The sequence below is a fragment of the Choloepus didactylus genome, chromosome 7 (genome assembly GCF_015220235.1).
Source record: "Choloepus didactylus isolate mChoDid1 chromosome 7, mChoDid1.pri, whole genome shotgun sequence".
Lineage (NCBI taxonomy): Eukaryota > Metazoa > Chordata > Mammalia > Pilosa > Megalonychidae > Choloepus > Choloepus didactylus.
In genome coordinates this window covers 141,366,463-141,381,248 of record NC_051313.1, presented here as the reverse complement: position 1 = coordinate 141,381,248, position 14,786 = coordinate 141,366,463, and positions in this window count along the sequence as shown.

Genomic DNA, 14,786 nt, shown 5'->3' with positions numbered 1-14,786 from the left:
ATAGTTATACAATCATCTTCAAGAATCAAGGCTACTGGGTTGGAGTTCAATAGCTTCAGGTATTTGCTTCTAGCTATTCCAATACACTGCAAACTAAAAAGGGATATCTATACAGCGCATAAGAATAACCTCCATAATGACCTCTTTATGAAAATCAATTAAGAGAAAACTGTGTAAATTCAATATAATGGATTCATCCACTTTTATAAGTTTAAAGGCAAAAATAAATCTATATACTGTTTCCTATAGGTTAATTTCTAATAATGCAGTGCAACATGTGGATAAAATGGTGTTATTATGAAGGGAAGAGTATGATAAAAACATGGTATTTATTGAATGTGTGTCCATTCATGTACTGGACTTAAACATTTGATTTTTTGGAATAATTAAGTAAAAGTTATTTATAAAAATCTAAGCTTAAATTCATTAATTTTGTTGATAATATGAGCAAATATTTCCTACATGTTTAATGAAAGAAGAGTGTATATACTCCTAAAAAGTTTGCCAAGCAGCTATCATATAACTTTAATTTTTAGCAGGAGACAGAAAATAGCAAACAGTTTAGAAGGTGATATAAATATTTGAAGATATATTTTCATAAAAACAGATTTTAGCCAATAATTGAAGAATACATACCAAATCTATAAAGAAAAGAAATCACATAAACATTTTTACCTGTGGTTTTTATTCAGTGTTACTTGAAAATTCTGGTATTCCTGGAAAACACCCCAGTTACTTGTAAGCAAATGGTATCAATAAACTCTACTGCTTTTTCTTTGAACGTGCTTTTCTTCTCAGTTAATGACCCATCCAAGGGATGAGTATTGAGAGTAGTTGAAGGAAATTGTTTAATTTAAAAACTGAAAGTGAAAAGAAACAACCACTTGTAGCATCAGTATGCCTTACCAACATCCTCTTTGCTTTGCCCACACTAAATTCTCCCTCATATAGCAATGAGTTACTTTGGCAGTCTTGGTGAGAAGTAAGAGGAGGAGTTGTCAAGAAAATTGCCATCACTTCCCTCTCCTTGATATGTCAGATTTCAGAACAATCCACCAAGGACAAAATACTCTCTTTCTAATACACTGCTGTGCCCTTAAAAGAAATATGTATAAGAGGGAAAGACCAGAAGCCCTTTGGACTTTTATTGAACCTTGGATAATCATAAAAGGAGGCTTCTAGATAACATAATTTCCAGAAGACTCTTTGTTTGGTGCCCTGGAGGATCCTTATATTGTGGGGCCATACCCCACCGTGGTAAGATTCAAGGAGGGTAAGGGACAAACCTCTCAGGACAGTCTTCATGATGCTCAGTTAACCTGTCCCGGCTCTCCACCCCCAGGTTCATCATTGGCTTGTGCTTGGCTGGTGCTTGGCTTGTACTTCCCGGGCCCCCATGGCTTGGTGGAGCTAAGGCACTGTTTCCAGCCAATGAGTTGTGAAGTGAATGGTGTATGTCCTTTCCAGGCTGGTGCATTAATTGCCATTGTAACACACTCCAGGGTTCCTTCTATCCTTTGCCATGATGATCAGCAACCTTCCATCCAATGGCTCCCTGGGTTGCAGAGTGAAGGTGACATGATACAAAGACCCAAACCTTCCCAGGCTGAACAAGCAGCATAAGTGAGAAATAAGAGTCTGTGTTTTAAGCCACTGAGATTCTATGGCGGCTTGTTTCCAGGGCATCCAACCATGAAAACTTCCCTTTGTAAAGTGGGAGAAGACCTATTTTGAAAGGGGAGATAGGAAAAAAGAGAACCCACATGATGGGAGGAAAGAGCGTAGCTGAAAGGTGTGCTCTGAAAATTGAGTCCTTTAAACTCGCCATGTTATATACCATTTAACCAGGCTCTACTTGGTCCAATCTGAAAACCACTGGTGTCTCACTTTTCCAGGGCTGCAGAAACAAGTACCGCCTAAAACAATAGCAATGGGTTGTCTCACAGCCCTGGAGGCTAGGAGTTCTTGCAGTGGCTTGCTGGAATTCATGGCATAACTCAGTCCCTGCCTCCCTTCCATGGTCGTCTTCTTTCTCTGTGATCAGTCCTCCACTTCTTTCAATGATACACTTCCTGTTGGATTAGCGCCTGCCCTGATCCAGTTTGGCCTTGTCTTAACTAATATCATCTTCAAAGATCTCATTTCCAAATACGATCATATTCACGAGGCTGAGGTTAGGGCTTGGACATATCTTTTTGGGGGAGAAGGGGTGTGCACAATTCGATCCATAACAACTTGCTTGGAGAAAAGAAAAACTCTTAAATACTTTTCCAAAAGGTAGCTAGTAGATCAATATGGAAAATGAAAGATTTTCATGGTAATTCCCCATCTCATTTCGGAGAATTGTAAAGTGTCTATTCTTTTAAATAACCTGATTTGAATATCATTTGACTAAGCATATATAGTTTGAGTATGTCACAATATAATGTAAGTGAAGAAATATCAAGGGCACCAACCTCAACAGCTCAGCATGGGGAAAACCTGTCTTTCCTCACATACACGTGAGCCTGGCATAAGGATCAAATGAGTGTCCACTGTGAAATCTTAAATTCAGTATTAGGAAAGCTTATTTTAAATTTTTAGATAAAAATCATATGAGGAGATGTTTTAATGTGCATTTTATTTGCCGACTGCTAAGGATCATCCCTTGGGATGTGTCCACATTACTTTAGAGAAAACTAAGAAAGTATTCTTTAACACATTTTAATTAAATCTCTTTTTATTCTGTGGTCAAATATGCATCATCATTCTTAATTTTAGGAATTTGTGACTTTGTTCCTGGTTTTCTTAATGGACCTTGGGAGATATTTATCAATTTTGTTGGATTATTGAAGAAACGGTCTTTTGTACTAATCAATTTTTCTATTCTTCTAATTTATTATTATACTTTTATATTTAGTAATTCTTTTTTCTTCCTTTTCTTAGTTTCTTTTGTGATAGCAGCTTCTTCAGTTAACTACTCAGTTAATTTCATTTCATTCTTTCTGGTTTCATGATAAAAAAACATTCAAGATGATTATGTTCTTTCCTCAGAATATAGCTTGGGTTGTATTGATTAAAAACTGTTTTTCTTATGGTCTAAATACATGTAATTGCAGATTTAATTTCTTTTTTGACTCAAGTGTTATCTGGATGGCATTGTAATATTTCCAAATATTTGGATTTGGGGTAAGAAGGAGGGTTTTTTGTTTTGTTGTGTTGTGTTTTAATCTTCCAATTTTAAATCTGTGTTTGCAATTGCAGCTCTGTGATAAGAAGACCTAACTTACCACTCTTCCTTGGGGGGTTTATTAAGATTTTTCCCAGTGATTAATTTGGGAAATAGATTGGCCTGGGTTCTGTGGGAAGGGTCCTGTTTTTTCAGGTTGAATCACTGGTTCTTTCTCACTAGGTCTAAGAATGGCATAATTCTTAACAACACAATTTTTGTGACCAAATCAAATTAGCTAACCATGGTGTGGGCTCTTCTCTCTCGTGGAAGAGGACAGAATAGCACCTGATTAACTTGCATTTGTCCCTCTGGTTGGAGAGCCAAGAAAAACACAGTACGATGTCTTCCCTTGCATGAGAGCCTGTTCTGTTTTGCTTGGGAGCCAGCGGTGAGTAGGTAGGTAAAGTACAGGTGACTAGCACAATAGAACAGCACGTACTAGTTAGGACGGACACCTGGAGGTTTGTCTTGTCCACCCTGAGGCTGCACCCGCCCCTGGCTGTCAACGGGGTTGGAGTGACCCGGCCTTGGGGGTGGGACGTTGCACAGAGCGGCCGTCAGAAGACACGGATGTTTTCAAAAACAGCTTTGCTCAAGGAAACAAAAATACGGGCTTTACGAAAACACCTGCTCAAAAATCTTGTCAACTAATTATAAAATAATTTAAAAAAAATTTTTTTATTTTTATTTTTTAGGTCTTTTGCACAAGTAAGATAGAGGTAGTTGAGATCATTCCTTATCTAAGACCCTGCCTGGGGGAAAGACCACTGGTTCACAAGCTTAGGATTTCTCTCTTAGCAAGTCATTGAAGTTATGATTTGTGTAAATGGTGATCAATATTATGTAGAAAAGTTGGATTTTGTACATTCCTCTTTGTAAGGGACAAAGTTTTATTTAAATCTGTTAAGTCACCATTAGTAATTATAGGATTACATTCTTTATAGTCACGCTTGTGTTATTGCCTGCCTGATCTGTCAAAGACCAATAGAAGATTTTATTTGAGTTACAACAGTAGTAAAATTCACTGTGAAGGTCAAGTAAGACATCACAGAAAATGAAAACATTGTTGCCCCCATCTGATAGCATTTTCCGCTCCTGAAGTATTAATTTAAAGCTTAGAAATTTTGGCGTGTATTCTTCCAGACATTTCTGCTTTAACAAATGCACACAAATATTGAGTTTTTTAAAAATGGGATCATGCTATAGATATTAATTCTGAAATTTGTTGAGGGAGAAGTTTTCTAATTTTTTATGTATGCTTTATGCAATGCTATGTAGCTTATAAAAGTTTTAAGACTTTAAAAGATTGATTGTATCATTATAAAATAATCTATTTGATTGCCACTTGATGTTTATCATTTTAGATTGATTTTTTACAAAGTTTTGAGACATAATTTACACATAATAAAATTCACCTGTTTTAAGTGTACAATTTAATGGATTTTAGCGTATTTACAGACAGGTGCAACCATCATCAAAATCTAATTTTAAAACATTTCCATCAGCCACATGTATATAATTCCCATCCCCAGCCTTAGGCAACCTCTAATATGCTTTTTGTTTACCTCTGTTTGCCTTTTTCTGGATTTTTCATATAAATGGGATCATACAATATATCTGGCTTCTTTAACTGATCATAATGCTTTAAAGGTTCATCTGTCTTATAGCATGAAATTAGTACTTCATGTCTTTTTTTGTTGCCAAATAGTATCAAATTAACCTTTGCCTAACATATGTTAACCCATTTCTTTATATTTTCCCTTAATATGCTTTAGATGTCTTGTAAAGAGCAAAAGGTTGCATTTTGGTCTTTTATACCCAATTTGGGAATCTTTTTTTTTTCTTTAAACAAGGTGGTTTAATCCATTCACATTTTTATTTTGGTACTAATAAATTTTCAATTCTTTCTGACATCTTGTTTCATGCTTTCTGCTTTATATCCTATATTTGTAAAGAAGATCAGGGTAGCATCCCTGCAAATGCAACCAGCAGAAAGGTCTGACAGTTAAAGGTTTGTAGCCATTCGTTCAGCAAGTTTTATTAAGTGCATAATATTTGTGAATGCTTGTAATAGAGATAAAAATAATCATAATAAATCAGAAATAGGGCATTTCTTCAAAGAGTAGAGTAGTAGGGATGGGAACCATTTGAAAGGTGTTAATAAAATTCCATGGAGAGTGGAATCTGGCAGTGCTTTATCAAAGGGGCATCACCATCTCCAGAGAAAGGTAGAATCTGGAGCAGAGGAGACTGGTGAGGGGTGGGAGGAGATGAGGCTCTTTCAGCCTTCGGTGCACCTTGAACCCGGGCACTAAGGAGGGAAATGCAAGTCAGAACATAGGAATCTTTTATTTAGGAGACAACATGATACTAGAAGTGGATACCTTGCCGTGGGAGCCAAGAAAGTCGCTAAGTTTTGTTCTCCATTTCCTCACCTGTTTAAAGTCTACGATCTCCAAGGTTCATACCAGTTCTAAAAATCCAGTAGGACTTGGAACAAAATACTGTAGTGTTTTAAGTCGTTTAAGAGGGTAATTGTCATAGTTCCATTTTTACAGCACATTGTTGGTCATATCTTTGATTTATTTAATTTATTTGATTTATTGGGAGTGCAATAGCTAATTATAACATTGACGTTTTGGAAAAATAAGATTTGCATTACAACAATGTATTTTGACATTAGCTCCAGGACTTTATACAGTGGAAATATATACAGTGGAAACTTGATAGATATGCTAGAAGAAACAACTCTTGTGTGTGTGTGTATATATATATACACATATATATATATATACACACATACACAAGGATTAAAGGCACTACAAAACTGTACTTATATAGACAGGAAAAAAAAAGGATTTATTTTTTAAAAAATAAGCTATCTCAAGTGTAAAAATGAGAAATATTACAAATAGTGGAATGAGAGAAAGAAATGAGATTTTTGTTGAAATATGTCTGATGGTTCTGTTACGCTGAAAAAAAAAGGAAGTTTCCGAGTTTGGTAATACTCTTTAGTTTTGCCTGAACAAGAATAAAATCAGAAAGAAGTGAAAATTTGAAGTTATACTGAATAAGAACAGAGGCTCACTTGCGTGCCAATTGATTTATATAGCTCACCCTGACTGCAGTAGTCTATAAAATCATAAAAATATATTCAATTATCCTCATTATTCAGGACACATAATTTTAAATCTTTAAAGTGTTTTGATGGTATTTCTGTTACTTCTAAAGGTGTAATTTAAATCTACATTTAAATTAGAGTGAAAAACTTGATGATCTATCTAAAGTAATGATTCATCACTGAGATTTTCTCCAGAGACCATATCCAGGTATATGAAAATATTACCACATCCACATGTATATTAAAGTAAAATGTGTTGTAATTTTACATATTCTCTCACTCCCTCCTGATCTCAGCCCTTCTTTCAAAAGATGAGGAGTCTGTAATTAAGGAATTCTCAAGTTAAGATACTGCCATTTTTCATTAAAATGTAATTTATTGATTTTTCTTATTTCTTTACTCATTGTCACTGACCCATATCCGGACAACAGAAGGAAGGTAAGAGTAATAGAAAAATCTTTCATGTTTGGAAATTCTGTGCTAAAAAAAATGTGTTGACCAACAAGTATTAAGTTAAAGAATAAATTCCTAGTCTGGATAACCTAGCATTTCATTCAGACACAAGTCAAACATTACACAAAGGAGCTGGACTCATTTATTTTTTTTTTAATCAGACATAGAGTTTTTCCTATCCTAAAGCATAATTTGTGTCTGCTGGCAGACAAGTACAGGTAATTGCCTCCAGGTGTTTGCCTGCAGGAAGTCATTGAAATTCAGTGCAAGTAATGGCAGTTTCCTCAGCAGCAAAACTTAACCTGCAGGAACCTCACAGGCACAAGTATATTTTAGAATAGCAATGCTCTACCCAGCAGCTGAAAAGGCACAGATCCAGAATGCCCAGTTTAACAGGGCACAAATTAACTCAATCAAGAACGAGGACACGTTTTTTAACTATTAACAAAAATTTAAGATTTGAAAAAATCTGTTCATGGCTTCTCTAAAAAGTATTTTAAGTTGTTTATTTGTCTTGAAGTTTTACTTGTTTATCGTAAGCGCTAGCAGGCAGTTTTATTTCTTCACAAAGAAAATATTAATTACAGGAATAATTATGCTTTTATTAAAGTTCTGTTGTGGGAGCTCATGTTAAAAAATAATTCATTAATAAACAGTAATCTGCACCCTTTTTTTTAAAACCAGGAATATATACCCGTTGGACATTCAATTAAAGATGGCAGATTAGCCATTGGCCTTTAGCTGTGTTTCTCCATTCAGGGAGATAAGATATTGAAAGCATAAGACAATAAAGGAAACTTTTTTTTTTTTTTTAAAGAAAAAGAACATTTGGGTGAAAAGGAGATTTAAGAAATTAAAAATAGAATAGCAGAAATGAAAACATTCCTTGGAAGAGCTGGAATTTAAATTACAGGGAAATCTTCTAAAAATGGAGCAAAAATGGAAACTAAGGGATAGAAAATAAGACAAATAGAGGATATGTCCAGCAGGTCCAACATCTGTATTATAGGAGTTCTATAAAGAGAGAACTAAGAATACAGAGAAGAGGAAGTCTTCATTGAAATCACTCAAAAATATCTCCCCAAATGCAGGCACATGAGTTTGGTTTTTTTTAATTCAGTTTTACTGAGATGTATTCACATATCATACAATCATCCATGGCGTACAATCAACTGTTCACAGTACCATGATATATTGGAAGCACATGAGTTTTTGGATCAAAATAAATAATAGAGAGTCCAGTACCAGAGATTAAAATTAACCTACACTAAGATACATCCTTGTGAAATTTCAGAACCCTGGGGATAAAGAGAATAAGCTATGAGGTTCTAGGAAAAAAAGATTTCATACAAAGGATTAAGATTCAGATTGGCATCAAATTTCTCAATAGCAACACTGGCAACTAGAAGACAATGAATCAATGTCTTCAAAATTCTGAGGCAAAATATTTCCAACCTAGAATTCTTTATCCAACCAAACTATGAATTAAGTGTGAACATAGAATAAAAATATTCTCAGGCATACCAGAGTCAAATATTTTTTCTTCCATGAGCTCTTTTCTTAGGAAGCCCTTTGAAAATGACCATCACACAGAGAGGAAGGTATGGGGTCCAGGAAATGGTGTGTTCCACGACAAATAGGAGAAGGCAACCCCCAAGATGACAGTGAAGGGATTCCCATGGAAACAGTCAGGTCTAAAGAGTGACTCTTCAGAATACAGGTCAAAAAAGTCAAGGATAGTTTTTAAATAAGACCAAATTAATACTATACTGGAAGAGTTTGAGTGCACTGAGATAATATTTACCCAGCTTAGGTCTGATTAATAAGTGCATGGAAAGCCAAGCAAATGTACAAACTGGGCAATTATGTTCTCTTGGAGAATACAGAAAAGGAAAAATAATCAGAGTCTATTAGGTGTCTTATTATGGCATTCATAATAATGTCTGTAGTCATGGTGATAAAGTATATGTAAACAGTGACTGTTGATCCAACCAAAATTATCTTACATGGGGTGGATGGGGGGGGATTGTAAATGTAACTGTGTGGTGGGGGCTGGAGGGGTGGGGATAGAAGTGTGCTAAGTTAATAGATAACATCTAAAATTGAAAAGTGAAAAGTTAACAGTATGCTTAAGTTATTTAGAGATACAAATGTAAATATTAAAGAATTGGGTAAAAGATTTGAAAATGTTTGCTTCTAGGGAGTGGGAAAAGGTGGGAGTGGTGATGGCAGAGCTTTTTCTCATGACATGCCTATAACCATATGTCTCCTTAAAGTTTGATGGAAAAAAAACCATACTTTAATTTAAAAAAAAAGCTAGGTTAAAATAATAAACTCCTAAAATCTTTGGGCAAATCATTTCAGGTAATATGACTGAGGTGGGTAACTTACCTGACAAAGTTTATACCTCTCATTCATTCATAGTCAATGTATGAATGAACATTTATTAAATGACTACTATACGCAAGGTATCCTGTGAGGCATCATGAAAATGGTAAAGAAGAAAGAATATAACAGGATTTTCTTTCCCATGTTGCTTGCAAAAAAATAGGGAAGATATATAAACATGTCATTACATGTTTAGGTGAATAAATAAAGCAAGGACTAATATAAAGATAGAAAGACTATGTATGAAAATATAAAAGAAACAGGATTAGAAAGTTTTCCTGGTGAATGTAGCAATTTAAATTGAATATTGAAGAAAGAGGTAGACCAATTAGTTGGGACTAACATGGGCAAAATCATAGAATAAAGGAAATGTTTCATCATGTTTGGATGGTTGAGAATCATTCAGTATCGTGGAGGACTAGGTATGAGAATGTTAACTCCAAGAGACCAGGAATGTTTTGTGCCTTCTTCATCTCTGTATTCCATCAACCTATCACAATACCTGGCAGACAATAGACACTCAGTATATATTTGTCCAATGAATGGATGAATGGATGGATATGACTGGAAAGATAAGATAGGGGTTGATAACAGAAGGTCTGGAATGCCATGTTAAGAAATTTAGAATTTAGACTGGAAGTAATAGGCAAATATTTGAGGAGAGAATTGTAGGGTTCTAATTTTGATGGTTGAATTAGGGGTAAATGGTAAAAATGAGAAATGGCAAGTCAGTTGGGGGGAAATGAAAGATAAAGGTCTGAATTAGACCCCTTAGCCACTGACAAAGAAAGAACCATAAGTTATTGTGGAGGCTAGTCACGATTTTATGGAAACCGTACTATACTTGGAGTCAGAAAATCTGGATTTAAATCCTGTCTCTGTTATTTAATGAGTGTGAAAATCTGGAAAAGTCATAGAACCTGTTTTATGAACATCAGTTTCCTCATTAGTAAATCCAGGAATTTTTTTTTTTTTTAATATTCACTTGCCTAAAGGGTATCAGATAGCTTTCAAGAATATATACATATTTTAAGGCAGTGTAGGTTGAAGTAGGGACAAAAGAAGTGAGAGACATGAGAGTAGATAGCTAGGAACGAAGCTAATAATCCGCTATGGTACACAAAAATTAGGTGAAAGCATGTTGTAAACTGTCAAGAGCTATACAAATGTTTGGTATCGTTAACCTACAACATTTCTGATTTCATGGAAGATTGAAAGATGTTGCCTCTGGGTAAGAGGAAAGAGCATTGAGGATGCAGAGGCAATGGATGTAGATGAAGATTTTAAGAAGTTTGGAGGGAAAGAAAAGACCAGAAACCAGATAGTCACTGGGTTGGGGCATTGAGTCTAGGAAAAGCATTTTGAATCCAAGAGGTATTTGGGCAGACTGGTAGCAGGGGAAAGAAGAGTCTATGGGGTAGGAGAGAGAGAGAGTAAGAGAGGAGGAACTTTAATGGGCAAAGACCTTGGAAGAGCTAAAAGGACGTACAGCCTGTGGACAGCAGAAGGAGACAAGTTGGGAAGTGACATAGACATTTTGGAGTATTAGGGAGTTAAGGGACTTCTTTCAATAGCCTTAATTTTCTCAGGAAGATAGTCAAATGCAAGGCAAGAGGGTGGGTCAAGGGACAAGTCAGAAGTTTGAGAAGAACGCCCAAGTCTCCAAATAGTCATTATGGGGTAAACATGCAGAGTCAACCATGAATGAGAAGGATTGTCAGATATAAATTTAACCAAGCTCTCTGGGAGCAAAATTATGTATTAAAAAATTGCAGTTATAGCATAATATAATATGGTGTATAATGCAGCATAACATATAATATAGTATAACATATTGTGCTTTTTAAACCCTTGGTCTTTATATACAATCTGTATATTACAAATAAGGAAATTAAGACTGAGAAAGAAGTAACTTGCCCAAGATCACAGGGCGAGTAGGTTCCTGTCTCACATTATAAGAATTTTAAGAATCATGTTTAGTCATTAGTGGGAGGAAATAATTCTATTTAAGTTATGAAACAGGTATTCTTTCCTGGATTGTTCCTTGGTTGGCAAGGAATTTGAAAAATTAACAGGGCTGGGATAAAGCTAAGATGGTGCAAAATATTGTTTGGGTTAGTATTTATAGCAGGTACATTTTGCAATGAATGAACACAAACTTGGAGTAACTGAAAAAAACTTTAAAAGAGACTATACTAACATAACCAGGTATTAAATATATTTAGAATTACATGTTTGCACAGAAATTTTATTGTCATCTTTCCTACTTTCCAGTGCTTTAATGGGTTAATCCTATCTTGGGGACAGATGTTGAAAGCAGGGGTGTTTATTGTTAGCCTACTCACAATGGACATTTAGTTAAATAGAAGTGAATTTTAGGGAGGCATATTTAAAAAATAAGGAACTATTTCTTGGAGAACAAGAGGCATTTCTGGTTGAAAACACTAGTAGCCAGAAAAATTGAATAAATGTATAAGACAGAGAAAAGTAATGCTCTCTGTCTTTAAAGACATTATATGACAATTGTATTGAGAAGGCAACAGTTTCATAAATGTATATAAAACATTGATTAGAACCCATAGCTTTTTTAAAAATTCAATTTTATTGAGATATATTCACAAACCATCCAATCATCCAAAGTGTACAATCAGTTGTTCACAGTACCATTACATAGTTGTGCATTCAACACCACAATCAATTTTTGAACATTGTCATTATTCCAAAAATAATAAGAAGAATAAGAATTAAAGTAAAAAGGAACACCCAAAATATCTCATATCCCCCATCTCTCCTGTGCCAGTCGGATGTATTATATCTCCCAAAATGCCATGTGCTTTAATGCAATCTTGTGGGGGCAGATGTATTAGTGTTCACTAGGTTGGAATATTTGTATTAAGTTGTTTCCATGGAGATGCGCCCCACCCAACTGTGGATGATAACTCTGATTGGATTATTTCCATGGAGATGTGGCCCAGCTCATTCAGCCTGGGTCTTGATTGAATCACTGGAGTCCTATAAAAGAGCTTACAGAGAGAAGGAGCTCGCTGCTGCAGCTTAAAGAGACATTTTGGAGATAGCCGTTGAAAGCAGACTTTTGCTAGCCCAGAGTTTGCTTGGGAGAAACTAAGAGAACACTCCCAGATGCCTAGAGAGGAACGTCCTGGAAGAAAGCCATTTTGAATGCAGAACCCTGGAGCAGACGCCAGCCACGTGCCTTTGCAGCTGACATAGGTTTACTGGACACCATCGGTGTTCTTCAGTGTAGGTAGCCTATTGTTAATGCCTTTGTTTAGACATGTTTATGGCCTTAGGACTCTAACTTTATAACCAAATAAACCCCCTTTATAAAAGCCAGTCCATTTCTGGTATTTTGCATAAAGGCAACATTAGCAAACCAGAACATCTCCCTGTTATTCATTTACTTTTTGTCCTCATTTTTCTAGTCATCTGTCCATACTGTGGATAAAGGGAGTGTGAGCCAAAATGTTTTCACAATCACATGGTCACACAGTGTAAGCTATATAGTTATACAATCATCTTCAAGAATCAAGGCTACGGTGTTGCAGTTCAACAGTTTCAGGTATTTGCTTCTAGTTATTCTTGTACATTAAAAACTAAAAGGGGTTATCTATGTAATGCATAAGAATAACCTCCAGATTGACTTCTCGACTCCATTTGGAATCTCTCAGCCACTGAAACTTCATTTTGTTTCATTTCTCTTCCCCTTTTTGGTCCAAGAAGGCTTTTTCAATCTGACAATGCCAGGGCCAAGCTCATCCCTGGGAGTCATGTCCCATGTCGCCAGGGAGATTTACACCCTGGGAGAGAACCCATAGTCTTTTTTTTTTTAATTCAGTTTTATTGAGATATATTTCCATACCATACAATCATCCACAGTGTACAATCAATTGTTCATAGTACCATCATATAGTTGTGTATTCATCACAATTTTTGAATATTTTCCTTACTCTAAAAAAAATAATAAGCATAAAAATAAAATAAAAAGTTAAAAAGAACACCTAAAGCATTCCACCCTCCCCCATCCCACTCTATTTTTCATTTAATCATAGCCTTTAATCTACCATTTTTATTGTATCATCTGGCTAATAGTTTTGATTTATTTAATATGTATTTTGAAGAACACTTTCAAAGGTTTAAATAAACATTTAGATTTTAGATTTGTAGTGCTGTTTTTATGCAGGTAATTTCTAGCCAGGATTTCAAAGCAATCATAGAAAATAATTTTTTTTTTTTTGCGTTTTTGTGCTACCTTTTGAAATTTTTCCAATAATCAGATCTCAATATTCCTTAAGAAAAGTAATATAGGAAAAGATTATTTTTTATTTTATTTTATTTTACTGAAATGCAGCAAGGTTTGGGGAAATCAATATATAACGATTGTATGCATAGCACAATCTAGAAGAAATGGGTAAAAGGCACAAATTAATTTTGTTTTCAAATCCATAGTTTAGAATAAGCACCATTACATCAAGCATGTTAGCTAGGATTGAAAAGAGTCTAGAAGATACAATCCGGATTTTGTAACTGAAGGCTTGACTATATTGGAAATAATATGTCTGGTTCTGACAATTCAATGTCAAGTAGGTCATAATGCAAATGGAAAGAATGACGGGTCCCATTGGAGAGAGTGGATTAAAGAAAGTTTAAAAGGTCAGATCCATGACTAAAGTTTACATAATCACAAAGTATCCGATTAGAAAATTCACTAATCTTTGAAACAGAACCAACAAAACCATAAATCTTTACCCTAGAAGGGATTTTGGTGAGCTAGTCCAATATAGTTGCTACAGGTAGGAACAAAAACCCAATAAAGTGTCAATGTTAGCAGAACATCAATAAATGTTCTGCATACAACAACTGGGAGACTTATGGATTTCATTTCCCTGCAAGGATGATTCATGGGTAACATTCTGAGTTGGTAATTAATTAATTCATTAAGGGGGGTGGCTATAAAGAATATTAACAGAGTTGTCTTTTCTAAACAACTTAGACCAGAAGACAAGACAGAGACTTACAAACAGTAAAACAGTAGCACTAAAAACTGCAGTCAACAATTTAAGGTGGAGCATGATTAATTACTTAATTAAGAGCATGCTGGTTTTACATGAGCCTGTCGTATCACTTTATGAAGCAACCAGGAGAAAGCTACAATTCAGCTAGATCTCAGAGAATGGGTAGGGTTTGGATGAGCAAAGAGGAGGATGGCAAGCATTCATGCAATCACAGTGATACAAACAGGAGCATGGGGGAAGTAAAGCACCAAATTTGTTGCAGGGATACTATGTGAAACCATTTAGCTGAAGTGAAGACTTTATTTAGAGAAGGAGCTGAGGATAAATGCTGGAAATTTACAGTTGTATCACATTGCAGTTTGAATGCCAGCTAGGGGATATGGACTTCACCTGGTAGGAAGACAGAAGCTACTTCAATAAGGGAATTACATGATCACAGTCATATTTTTAGATTAATTAGGGTGGTATGCCTGATTAAGAGAAGCTAGAAATGTTTGACCTCTAGCCCTATCATTTGTAAGTTGATGTCATCATGGACAACTGCATTCTTTCTCAGACACCCTTTGCTGTCAATATTTGC